The sequence below is a fragment of the Heptranchias perlo genome, chromosome 20 (assembly GCF_035084215.1).
Source record: "Heptranchias perlo isolate sHepPer1 chromosome 20, sHepPer1.hap1, whole genome shotgun sequence".
In the NCBI taxonomy this organism is placed as follows: Eukaryota; Metazoa; Chordata; class Chondrichthyes; order Hexanchiformes; family Hexanchidae; genus Heptranchias; species Heptranchias perlo.
In genome coordinates this window covers 7,229,203-7,241,581 of record NC_090344.1, presented here as the reverse complement: position 1 = coordinate 7,241,581, position 12,379 = coordinate 7,229,203, and the positions used below count along the sequence as shown (strand labels likewise).

At 43.2% G+C, this 12,379-nt stretch overlaps 5 non-coding genes across 5 annotated transcripts; 3 read left to right on the top strand and 2 right to left on the bottom strand.

The window, feature by feature from the left end:
* Positions 1-1,721: 1,721 nt before the first annotated feature.
* trnai-aau (transfer RNA isoleucine (anticodon AAU)) lies at positions 1,722-1,795 on the top strand. The gene has a single exon. It is a non-coding gene; the product is annotated as a tRNA-Ile (tRNA).
* A 2,444-nt stretch (positions 1,796-4,239) lies between these two features.
* On the top strand, positions 4,240-4,312 carry trnai-aau (transfer RNA isoleucine (anticodon AAU)). Its single transcript has one exon. It is a non-coding gene; the product is annotated as a tRNA-Ile (tRNA).
* A 526-nt stretch (positions 4,313-4,838) lies between these two features.
* On the bottom strand, positions 4,839-4,928 carry trnap-ugg (transfer RNA proline (anticodon UGG)). Its single transcript is given in 2 exon segments — positions 4,839-4,874; positions 4,893-4,928. It is a non-coding gene; the product is annotated as a tRNA-Pro (tRNA).
* A 2,473-nt stretch (positions 4,929-7,401) lies between these two features.
* Positions 7,402-7,491, bottom strand: trnap-ugg (transfer RNA proline (anticodon UGG)). Its single transcript is given in 2 exon segments — positions 7,402-7,437; positions 7,456-7,491. It is a non-coding gene; the product is annotated as a tRNA-Pro (tRNA).
* A 4,390-nt stretch (positions 7,492-11,881) lies between these two features.
* On the top strand, positions 11,882-11,955 carry trnai-aau (transfer RNA isoleucine (anticodon AAU)). Its single transcript has one exon. It is a non-coding gene; the product is annotated as a tRNA-Ile (tRNA).
* The last annotated feature ends 424 nt before the right edge of the window (positions 11,956-12,379 follow it).

Genomic DNA, 12,379 nt, shown 5'->3' with positions numbered 1-12,379 from the left:
ATTAGCCTCTCTTTACTAAATTTGTTTACAATGTACGACTTGTTTTTTCAAATAATACTTTTCAGAATTAGTTAATCTGAAGCTACATTGGCATCTGCCTCGGCATCGTCAGAGTATACAAGCTACCATAAGTATATTTTACTCACATTGCTGTTTTCTTTCACTGTGAGGGCGAAGAGACAAAAATGTGGAGACATTAGCTACGAATTTATCAGCTGGGTTGCACCTTTACTTTTCCGACCGTCTCAGTCTTTTTTTCCTTTACCTTTCCCTGCTGGTGTTGCAGGTGAGATCAGCCTTTACCGTTCCAGGAAGCCTGAGAAGTCCATCAGGGGACAACATCGAGACAAGAGACAAGGAGAGATAGAGAGATTCATGGAAATAAAGTCGCTTTTCAATGGGTGGTTCTGCAAAGTAGCAGAATTTTAGTTACAGATTGGGCAAGATTCTTTCTTGTGTATTTGAATTTTGCAAGAGTACATTGGGCACCCAATTAAAAGCGCCGGCCACGCTCGAGTATCTCTCATGCTCTGAGAGAGATAAATGAAGTGAATTAGATCCAGTTCATTCATTTGAGCATTGAACGGATCTTTAAACAATAATTCAGCGAGCAGAAATCAAACCTGCGAAGGAAAATTCCATTTGATCTTGAATTTAACGCTTCAACCTCTCGGCGATCGCAGCGGCACATGGCAGTACTTACATGGCTGTAGATGCTACTTTAAACTGCCAGTTGCTTCAAACGATGCCCGATAGACCGGCGTTGTCTTGTAGCTTTCCCAGCAGCTTCATTTGATTCGGTGGGTCAAGTTTGGGAAATTGAATGATTTTCACCGGCAGCTTGTGGTAGTATATTACCTCATTTTCATTACCGGTAATGAACCACTGCAGCCACTGCAGAATTCGGTGCCACCCACAGCCGATCGGCCATCCTTTCAGACCTCTTCTATCCATCCGATCACGTTTTCTATTCCGATGTAGAGAAATGTCGAGTTGCACACTAACTATTTCCTCCGTTCTCTTTCGCAAACATATCACTGAACCAAACTTCACAAGTCACTCAGGAAAAATAATTCAGTTCAAAATCATCAGCTTCCGAAGGACCTGCGAGGACAGACTGACCAAACCTGAGTTCAGTCGTGAAGCTTGTGGCTGTGTTGTGATCCGAAGGGACAGAGACAGGCCTGCGACACAGAGCGAAGGCAGGAACTCAGAAATGTGGCCATAAATGGGCAGACAGTCAGTCACAGTCATTGATTCTGACACACGGCCCGGTAGTTGTTCAGTCAGTCGGGGAGCGAGGCCTGCAGCCAGCAAACAAAAAGCCTGGCCTGAGAATAAGGCAGAGACCCAATCAGACGGATAGACAGACAGACATCTGACTCAACGTCAAAACGCAGCGTGATCGAATCACTTTGCGGTGATATCATTTTCACAGCAGCTCAGTGTCCTGCCCACAGGTTTTATAGCGGGGCAGTGTTTTATGGATGGGCTGTTCATTGTTAGTAAAATAATATTGATCGGAATTTAATTTGTTACATTAAAGTGCTCTTTGTTTGTTAATTTTGATCTACATCCTCGACAGTATATACAGAAACAAGTAGCAATGTTTAAGGGATGTGGTTTATTCAATATTCGTTGCAAAACCCTGTCAGCTGGTGTAAAAATAAACACAAACTATCCAACACGCGGGTAAGCCAATAAAGTTAAGATGCATGCATGACCGGTTAGCTCAGTTGTTTAGAGCGTGGTGCTAATAACGCCAAGGTCGCGGGATCGATCCCCGTACGGGCCATAACGTTCCTATTGCAATGCGTTGGTAACATTTAAAAGTTTGGCAGACTTTCGAAACAAGCGAATCCACACAAAATGTCATGAGCTTAATCTTTTGAAGTAACATCCAATAATATGTTTTCTGATCTATCTTTTTGAGGTCCAAAGTGGGCGACCTCAAACTTGCTTACGTTGAAATCCATTTGCCGCAGTTTTGCCCATTCACTTAATCTCGTAATATCTCTCTGTAATCTCATTCTTCCATCCACACTGCTTATAATTCTGTCTATCTTCGTGTCATCGGCAAACTTGGATATGTGGTTCTCGATCCCGTCATCTAATATCAATGAGACCGCCGAAATTGGGGTAAATTCACATTCAGCTTCAATCTCCACATCATCTTGAGACATTTTTTTTTACTCCGTGTGTGTTGCGCCTTGGAAACTTCTGCACTTTGTCCTCTGGAGCTCAAATATAATTCAATTCGAACAACTGCAAAGATGTCAGAATCCAATTGGTGACTTTTCACTAAAAAGCAGTGAGATAACAGGGCTCGTCCGGGATTTGAACCCGGGTCCTCTAGCATATTCTATTAAAAAAACGCCCTAAGCGAGAATCATACCCCGAGACCAACGAGCCGCTTGCTAGAAAGCCCTGCAGCCGGTCTAAAATTTCACCACAGTCTTCAGCCGATCGGCTATCCTTTCCAACCGCTTCTGTCCACCCAATCTCGTTTTCGATTCCTACACATAGCAATATCAAGTTGTGCACTACCTATTTCCAGTCACCAATATTAGCCTCTCTTTACTAAATTTGTTTACAATGTACGACTTGTTTTTTCAAATAATACTTTTCAGAATTAGTTAATCTGAAGCTACATTGGCATCTGCCTCGGCATCGTCAGAGTATACAAGCTACCATAAGTATATTTTACTCACATTGCTGTTTTCTTTCACTGTGAGGGCGAAGAGACAAAAATGTGGAGACATTAGCTACGAATTTATCAGCTGGGTTGCACCTTTACTTTTCCGACCGTCTCAGTCTTTTTTTCCTTTACCTTTCCCTGCTGGTGTTGCAGGTGAGATCAGCCTTTACCGTTCCAGGAAGCCTGAGAAGTCCATCAGGGGGCAACATGTAGACAAGAGACAAGGAGAGATAGAGATATTCATGTAAATAAAGTCGTTTATAAATGGGTGGTTCTGCAAAGTAGCAGAATTTTAGTTGCAGATTGGGCAAGATTCTTTCTTGTGTATTTGAATTTTGCAAGAGTACATTGGGCACCCAATTAAAAGCGCCGGCCACGCTCGAGTATCTCTCATGCTCTGAGAGAGATAAATGAAGTGAATTAGATCCAGTTCATTCATTTGAGCATTGAACGGATCTTTAAACAATAATTCAGCGAGCAGAAATCAAACCTGCGAAGGAAAACTCCATTTGATCTTGAATTTAACGCTTCAACCACTCGGCGATTGCAGCGGCACATGGCAGTACATGCATGGCTGTAGATGCCACTTTAAACTGCCAGTTGCTTCAAACGATGCCCGACAGACCGGCGTTGTCTTGTAGCTTTCCCAGGAACTTCATTTGATTCGGTGGGTCAAGTTTGGGAAATTGAACGATTTGCACCGGCAGCTTGTGGTCGTATATTACCTCATTTTCATTACCGGTAATGAACCACTGCAGCCACTGCAGAATTCGGAGCCACCCACAGCCGATCGGCCATCCTTTCAGACCTCTTCTATCCATCCAATCAAGTTTTGTATTCCGATGTAGAGAAATGTCGAGTTGCACACTAACTATTTCCTCCGTTCTCTTTCGCAAACATATCACTGAACCTAACTTCACAAGTCACTCAGGAAAAATAATTCAGTTCAAAATCATTAGCTTCCGAAGGACCTGCGAGGACAGACTGACCAAACCTGCGTTCAGTCGTGAAGCTTGTGAGTGTGTTGTGATCCTAAGGGACAGAGACAGGCCTGCGACACAGAGCGAAGGCAGGAACTCAGAAATGTGGCCATAAATGGGCAGACAGTCAGTCACAGTCATTGATTCTGACGCACGGCCCGGTAGTTGTTCAGTCAGTCGGGGAGCGAGGCCTGCAGCCAGCAAACAAAAAGCCTGGCCTGAGAATACGGCCGAGACCCAATCAGACGGATAAACAGACAGACAGACAGATAGACAGGCAGCTCAGGGTCCTGCCCACAGGTTTTATAGCGGGGCAGTGTTTTATGGATGGGCTGTTGATTGTTAGTAAAATAATATTGATCGGAATTTAATTTGTTACATTAAAGTGCTCTTTGTTTGTTAATTTTGATCTACATCCTCGACAGTATATACAGAAACAAGTAACAATGTTTAAGGGATGTGGTTTATTCAATATTCGTTGTAAAACCCTGTCAGCTGGTGTAAAAATAAACACAAACTACCCAACACGCGGGTAAGCCCATAAAGCTAAGATGTCTACATGGCCGGTTAGCTCAGTTGGTTTGAGCGTGGTGCTAATAACGCCAAGGTCGCGGGTTCGATCCCCTACGGGCCATAAGGTTCCTATTGCAATATTTTGGTAACTTTTAAAAGTTTGGCAGACTTGAGAAACAAGCGAATCCACACAAAATGTCATGAGGTCAATTTTTTGGAGTAACATCCATTAATATGTTTTCTGATCTATCTTTTTGAGGTCCAAAGTGGAAGGCCTCAAACTTGCTTACGTTGAAATCCATTTGCCGCACTTTTGCCCATTCACTTAATCCAGTAATATCTCTCTGTAATCTCATTCTTCCATCCACACTGCTTATCAATCTGTCTATCTTTGTGTCATCGGCAAACTTGGATATGTGGTTCTCGATCCCGTCATCTGATATCAATGAGACCGCCAAAATTGGGGTAAATTCACATTCAGCTTCAATCTCCACATCATCTTGAGACATTTTATTTACTCCGTGTGTGTTGCGCCTTGGAAAATTCTGCACTTTGTCCTCTGGAGCTCAAATATAATTCAATTCGAACAACTGCAAAGATGTCAGAATCCAATTGGTGACTTTTCACGAAAAAGCAGTGAGATAACAGGGCCCGTCCGGGATTGGAACCCGGGACCTCTCGCATATTCCATTAGAAAAACGCCCAAAGCGAGAATCATACCCCTAGACCAACGAGCCGCTTGCTAGAAAGCCCTGCAGCCGGTCTAAAATTTCACCATAGTCTTCAGCCGATCGGCTATCCTTTCCAACCGCTTCTGTCCACCCAATCTCGTTTTCGATTCCAAAATACAGCAATATCAAGTTGTACACGACCTATTTCCAGTCACCAATATTAGCCTCTCTTTACTAAATTCGTTTACAATGTACGACTTGTTTTTTCAAATAATACTTTTCAGAATTAGTTAATCTGAAGCTACATTGGCACCTGTCTCGGCATCGTCAGAGTATACAAGCTATCATAAGTATATTTTACCCACATTGCTGTTTTCTTTCACTGTGAGGGCGAAGAGACAAAAATGTGGAGACATTAGCTACGAATTTATCAGCTGGGTTGCACCTTTACTTTTCCGACCGTCTCAGTCTTTTTTTCCTTTACCTTTCCCTGCTGGTGTTGCAGGTTAGATCAGCCTTTACCGTTCCAGGAAGCCTGAGAAGTCCATCAGGGGACAACATCGAGACAAGAGACAAGGAGAGATAGAGAGATTCATGTAAATAAAGTCGCTTATAAATGGGTGGTTCTGCAAAGTAGCAGAATTTTAGTTGCGGATTGGGCAAGATTCTTTCTTGTGTATTTGAATTTTGCAAGAATACATTGGGCACCCAATTAAAAGCGCCGGCCACGCTCGAGTATCTCTCATGCTCTGAGAGAGATAAATGAAGTGAGTTAGATCCAGTTCATTTATTTGAGCATTGAACGGATCTTTAAACAATAATTCAGCGAGCAGAAATCAAACCTGCGAAGGAAAACTCCATTTGATCTTGAATTTAACGCTTCAACCACTCGGCGATCGCAGCGGCACATGGCAGTACTTACATGGCTGTAGATGCTACTTTAAACTGCCAGTTGCTTCAAACGATGCCCGATAGACCGGCGTTGTCTTGTAGCTTTCCCAGCAGCTTCATTTGATTCGGTGGGTCAAGTTTGGGAAATTGAATGATTTTCACCGGCAGCTTGTGGTAGTATATTACCTCATTTTCATTACCGGTAATGAACCACTGCAGCCACTGCAGAATTCGGTGCCACCCACAGCCGATCGGCCATCCTTTCAGACCTCTTCTATCCATCCGATCACGTTTTCTATTCCGATGTAGAGAAATGTCGAGTTGCACACTAACTATTTCCTCCGTTCTCTTTCGCAAACATATCACTGAACCAAACTTCACAAGTCACTCAGGAAAAATAATTCAGTTCAAAATCATCAGCTTCCGAAGGACCTGCGAGGACAGACTGACCAAACCTGAGTTCAGTCGTGAAGCTTGTGGGTGTGTTGTGATCCGAAGGGACAGAGACAGGCCTGCGACACAGAGCGAAGGCAGGAACTCAGAAATGTGGCCATAAATGGGCAGACAGTCAGTCACAGTCATTGATTCTGACACACGGCCCGGTAGTTGTTCAGTCAGTTGGGGAGCGAGGCCTGCGCCAGCAAACAAAAAGCCTGGCCTGAGAATAAGGCAGAGACCCAATCAGACGGATAGACAGACAGACATCTGACTCAACGTCAAAACGCAGCGTGATCGAATCACTTTGCGGTGATATCATTTTCACAGCAGCTCAGTGTCCTGCCCACAGGTTTTATAGCGGGGCAGTGTTTTATGGATGGGCTGTTCATTGTTAGTAAAATAATATTGATCGGAATTTAATTTGTTACATTAAAGTGCTCTTTGTTTGTTAATTTTGATCTACATCCTCGACAGTATATACAGAAACAAGTAGCAATGTTTAAGGGATGTGGTTTATTCAATATTCGTTGCAAAACCCTGTCAGCTGGTGTAAAAATAAACACAAACTATCCAACACGCGGGTAAGCCAATAAAGTTAAGATGCATGCATGACCGGTTAGCTCAGTTGTTTCGAGCGTGGTGCTAATAACGCCAAGGTCGCGGGATCGATCCCCGTACGGGCCATAACGTTCCTATTGCAATGCGTTGGTAACATTTAAAAGTTTGGCAGACTTTCGAAACAAGCGAATCCACACAAAATGTCATGAGGTCAATTTTTTGGAGTAACATCCATTAATATGTTTTCTGATCTATCTTTTTGAGGTCCAAAGTGGAAGGCCTCAAACTTGCTTACGTTGAAATCCATTTGCCGCAGTTTTGCCCATTCACTTAATCCAGTAATATCTCTCTGTAATCTCATTCTTCCATCCACACTGCTTATCAATCTGTCTATCTTTGTGTCATCGGCAAACTTGGATATGTGGTTCTCGATCCCGTCATCTGATATCAATGAGACCGCCAAAATTGGGGTAAATTCACATTCAGCTTCAATCTCCACATCATCTTGAGACATTTTATTTACTCCGTGTGTGTTGCGCCTTGGAAAATTCTGCACTTTGTCCTCTGGAGCTCAAATATAATTCAATTCGAACAACTGCAAAGATGTCAGAATCCAATTGGTGACTTTTCACGAAAAAGCAGTGAGATAACAGGGCCCGTCCGGGATTGGAACCCGGGACCTCTCGCATATTCCATTAGAAAAACGCCCAAAGCGAGAATCATACCCCTAGACCAACGAGCCGCTTGCTAGAAAGCCCTGCAGCCGGTCTAAAATTTCACCATAGTCTTCAGCCGATCGGCTATCCTTTCCAACCGCTTCTGTCCACCCAATCTCGTTTTCGATTCCAAAATACAGCAATATCAAGTTGTACACGACCTATTTCCAGTCACCAATATTAGCCTCTCTTTACTAAATTCGTTTACAATGTACGACTTGTTTTTTCAAATAATACTTTTCAGAATTAGTTAATCTGAAGCTACATTGGCACCTGTCTCGGCATCGTCAGAGTATACAAGCTATCATAAGTATATTTTACCCACATTGCTGTTTTCTTTCACTGTGAGGGCGAAGAGACAAAAATGTGGAGACATTAGCTACGAATTTATCAGCTGGGTTGCACCTTTACTTTTCCGACCGTCTCAGTCTTTTTTTCCTTTACCTTTCCCTGCTGGTGTTGCAGGTTAGATCAGCCTTTACCGTTCCAGGAAGCCTGAGAAGTCCATCAGGGGACAACATCGAGACAAGAGACAAGGAGAGATAGAGAGATTCATGTAAATAAAGTCGCTTATAAATGGGTGGTTCTGCAAAGTAGCAGAATTTTAGTTGCGGATTGGGCAAGATTCTTTCTTGTGTATTTGAATTTTGCAAGAATACATTGGGCACCCAATTAAAAGCGCCGGCCACGCTCGAGTATCTCTCATGCTCTGAGAGAGATAAATGAAGTGAGTTAGATCCAGTTCATTTATTTGAGCATTGAACGGATCTTTAAACAATAATTCAGCGAGCAGAAATCAAACCTGCGAAGGAAAACTCCATTTGATATTGAATTTAACGCTTCAACCACTCGGCGATCGCAGCGGCACATGGCAGTACTTACATGGCTGTAGATGCTACTTTAAACTGCCAGTTGCTTCAAACGATGCCCGATAGACCGGCGTTGTCTTGTAGCTTTCCCAGCAGCTTCATTTGATTCGGTGGGTCAAGTTTGGGAAATTGAATGATTTTCAGCGGCAGCTTGTGGTAGTATATTACCTCATTTTCATTACCGGTAATGAACCACTGCAGCCACTGCAGAATTCGGTGCCACCCACAGCCGATCGGCCATCCTTTCAGACCTCTTCTATCCATCCGATCACGTTTTCTATTCCGATGTAGAGAAATGTCGAGTTGCACACTAACTATTTCCTCCGTTCTCTTTCGCAAACATATCACTGAACCAAACTTCACAAGTCACTCAGGAAAAATAATTCAGTTCAAAATCATCAGCTTCCGAAGGACCTGCGAGGACAGACTGACCAAACCTGAGTTCAGTCGTGAAGCTTGTGGGTGTGTTGTGATCCGAAGGGACAGAGACAGGCCTGCGACACAGAGCGAAGGCAGGAACTCAGAAATGTGGCCATAAATGGGCAGACAGTCAGTCACAGTCATTGATTCTGACACACGGCCCGGTAGTTGTTCAGTCAGTTGGGGAGCGAGGCCTGCGCCAGCAAACAAAAAGCCTGGCCTGAGAATAAGGCAGAGACCCAATCAGACGGATAGACAGACAGACATCTGACTCAACGTCAAAACGCAGCGTGATCGAATCACTTTGCGGTGATATCATTTTCACAGCAGCTCAGTGTCCTGCCCACAGGTTTTATAGCGGGGCAGTGTTTTATGGATGGGCTGTTCATTGTTAGTAAAATAATATTGATCGGAATTTAATTTGTTACATTAAAGTGCTCTTTGTTTGTTAATTTTGATCTACATCCTCGACAGTATATACAGAAACAAGTAGCAATGTTTAAGGGATGTGGTTTATTCAATATTCGTTGCAAAACCCTGTCAGCTGGTGTAAAAATAAACACAAACTATCCAACACGCGGGTAAGCCAATAAAGTTAAGATGCATGCATGACCGGTTAGCTCAGTTGTTTCGAGCGTGGTGCTAATAACGCCAAGGTCGCGGGATCGATCCCCGTACGGGCCATAACGTTCCTATTGCAATGCGTTGGTAACATTTAAAAGTTTGGCAGACTTTCGAAACAAGCGAATCCACACAAAATGTCATGAGCTTCATCTTTTGAAGTAACATCCAATAATATGTTTTCTGATCTATCTTTTTGAGGTCCAAAGTGGACGACCTCAAACTTGCTTACGTTGAAATCCATTTGCCGCAGTTTTGCCCATTCACTTAATCTTGTAATATCTCTCTGTAATCTCATTCTTCCATCCACACTGCTTATAATTCTGTCTGTCTTCGTGTCATCGGCAAACTTGGATATGTGGTTCTCGATCCCGTCATCTAATATCAATGAGACCGCCTAAATTGGGGTAAATTCACATTCAGCTTCAATCTCCACATCATCTTGAGACATTTTATTTACTCCGTGTGTGTTGCGCCTTGGAAACTTCTGCACTTTGTCCTCTGGAGCTAAAATATCATTCAATTCGAACAACTGCAAAGATGTCAGAATCCAATTGGTGACTTTTCACTAAAAAGCAGTGAGATAACAGGGCTCGTCCGGGATTTGAACCCGGGACCTCTCGCATATTCCATTAGAAAAACGCCCAAAGCGAGAATCATACCCCTAGACCAACGAGACACTTGCCAGAAAGCCCTGCAGCCGGTCTAAAATTTCACCATAGTCTTCAGTCGATCGGCTATCCTTTCCAACCGCTTCTGTCCACCCAATCTCGTTTTCTATTCCAAAATACAGCAATATCAAGTTGTACACGACCTATTTCCAGTCACCAATATTAGCCTTTCTTTACTAAATTCGTTTACAATGTACGACTTGTTTTTTCAAATAATACTTTTCAGAATTAGTTCATCTGAAGCTACATTGGCATCTGTCTCGGCATCGTCAGAGCAGACAAGCTGTCATAAGTATATTTTACTCACATTGCTGTTTTCTTTCACTGTGAGGGCGAAGAGACAAAAATGTGGAGACATTAGCTACGAATTTATCAGCTGGGTTGCACCTTTACTTTTCCGACCGTCTCAGTCTTTTTTTCCTTTACCTTTCCCTGCTGGTGTTGCAGGTTAGATCAGCCTTTACCGTTCCAGGAAGCCTGAGAAGTCCATCAGGGGACAACACAGAGACAAGAGACAAGGAGAGATAGAGAGATTCATGTAAATAAAGTCGTTTATAAATGGGTGGTTCTACAAAGTAGCAGAATTTTAGTTGCAGATTGGGCAAGATTCTTTCTTGTGTTTTTGAATTTTGCAAGAGTACCTTGGGCACCCAATTAAAAGCGCCGGCCACGCTCGAGTATCTCTCATGCTCTGAGAGAGATAAATGAAGTGAGTTAGATCCAGTTAATTTATTTGAGCATTGAACGGATCTTTAAACAATAATTCAGCGAGCAGAAATCAAACCTGCGAAGGAAAACTCCATTTGATCTTGAATTTAACGCTTCAACCACTCGGCGATCGCAGCGGCACATGGCAGTACTTACATGGCTGTAGATGCTACTTTAAACTGCCAGTTGCTTCAAACGATGCCCGATAGACCGGCGTTGTCTTGTAGCTTTCCCAGCAGCTTCATTTGATTCGGTGGGTCAAGTTTGGGAAATTGAATGATTTTCACCGGCAGCTTGTGATAGTATATTACCTCATTTTCATTACCGGTAATGAACCACTGCAGCCACTGCAGAATTCGGTGCCACCCACAGCCGATCGGCCATCCTTTCAGACCTCTTCTATCCATCCAATCACGTTTTCTATTCCGATGTAGAGAAATGTCGAGTTGCACACTAACTATTTCCTCCGTTCTCTTTCGCAAACATATCACTGAACCAAACTTCACAAGTCACTCAGGAAAAATAATTCAGTTCAAAATCATTAGCTTCCGAAGGACCTGCGAGGACAGACTGACCAAACCTGCGTTCAGTCGTGAAGCTTGTGGGTGTGTTGTGATCCTAAGGGACAGAGACAGGCCTGCGACACAGAGCGAAGGCAGGAACTCAGAAATGTGGCCATAAATGGGCAGACAGTCAGTCACAGTCATTGATTCTGATACACGGCCCGGTAGTTGTTCAGTCAGTCGGGGAGCGAGGCCTGCAGCCAGCAAACAAAAAGCCTGGCCTGAGAATACGACCGAGACCCAATCAGACGGATAAACAGACAGACAGACAGACAGACAGGCAGCTCAGGGTCCTGCACACAGGTTTCATAGCGGGGCAGTGTTTTATGGATGGGCTGTTGATTGTTAGTAAAATAATATTGATCGGAATTTAATTTGTTACATTAAAGTGCTCTTTGTTTGTTAATTTTGATCTACATCCTCGACAGTATATACAGAAACAAGTAACAATGTTTAAGGGATGTGGTTTATTCAATATTCGTTGTAAAAGCCTGTCAGCTGGTGTAAAAATAAACACAAACTACCCAACACGCGGGTAAGCCCATAAAGCTAAGATGTATACATGGCCGGTTAGCTCAGTTGGTTAGAGCGTGGTGCTAATAACGCTAAGGTCGCGGGTTCGATCCCCGTACGGGCCATAAGATTCCTATTGCAATATTTTGGTAACTTTTAAAAGTTTGGCAGACTTGAGAAACAAGCGAATCCACACAAAATGTCATGAGGTCAATTTTTTGGAGTAACATCCATTAATCTGTTTTCTGATCTATCTTTTTGAGGTCCAAAGTGGACGGCCTCAAACTTGCTTTCGTTGAAATCCATTTGCCGCAGTTTTGCCCATTCACTTAATCTAGTAATATCTCTCTGTAATCTCATTCCTCCATCCACACTGCTTATAATTCTGTCTATCTTTGTGTCATCGGCAAACTTGGATATGTGGTTCTCGATCCCGTCATCTAATATCAATGAGACCGCCTAAATTGGGGTAAATTCACATTCAGCTTCAATCTCCACATCATCTTGAGACATTTTATTTACTCCGTGTGTGTTGCGCCTTGGAAACTT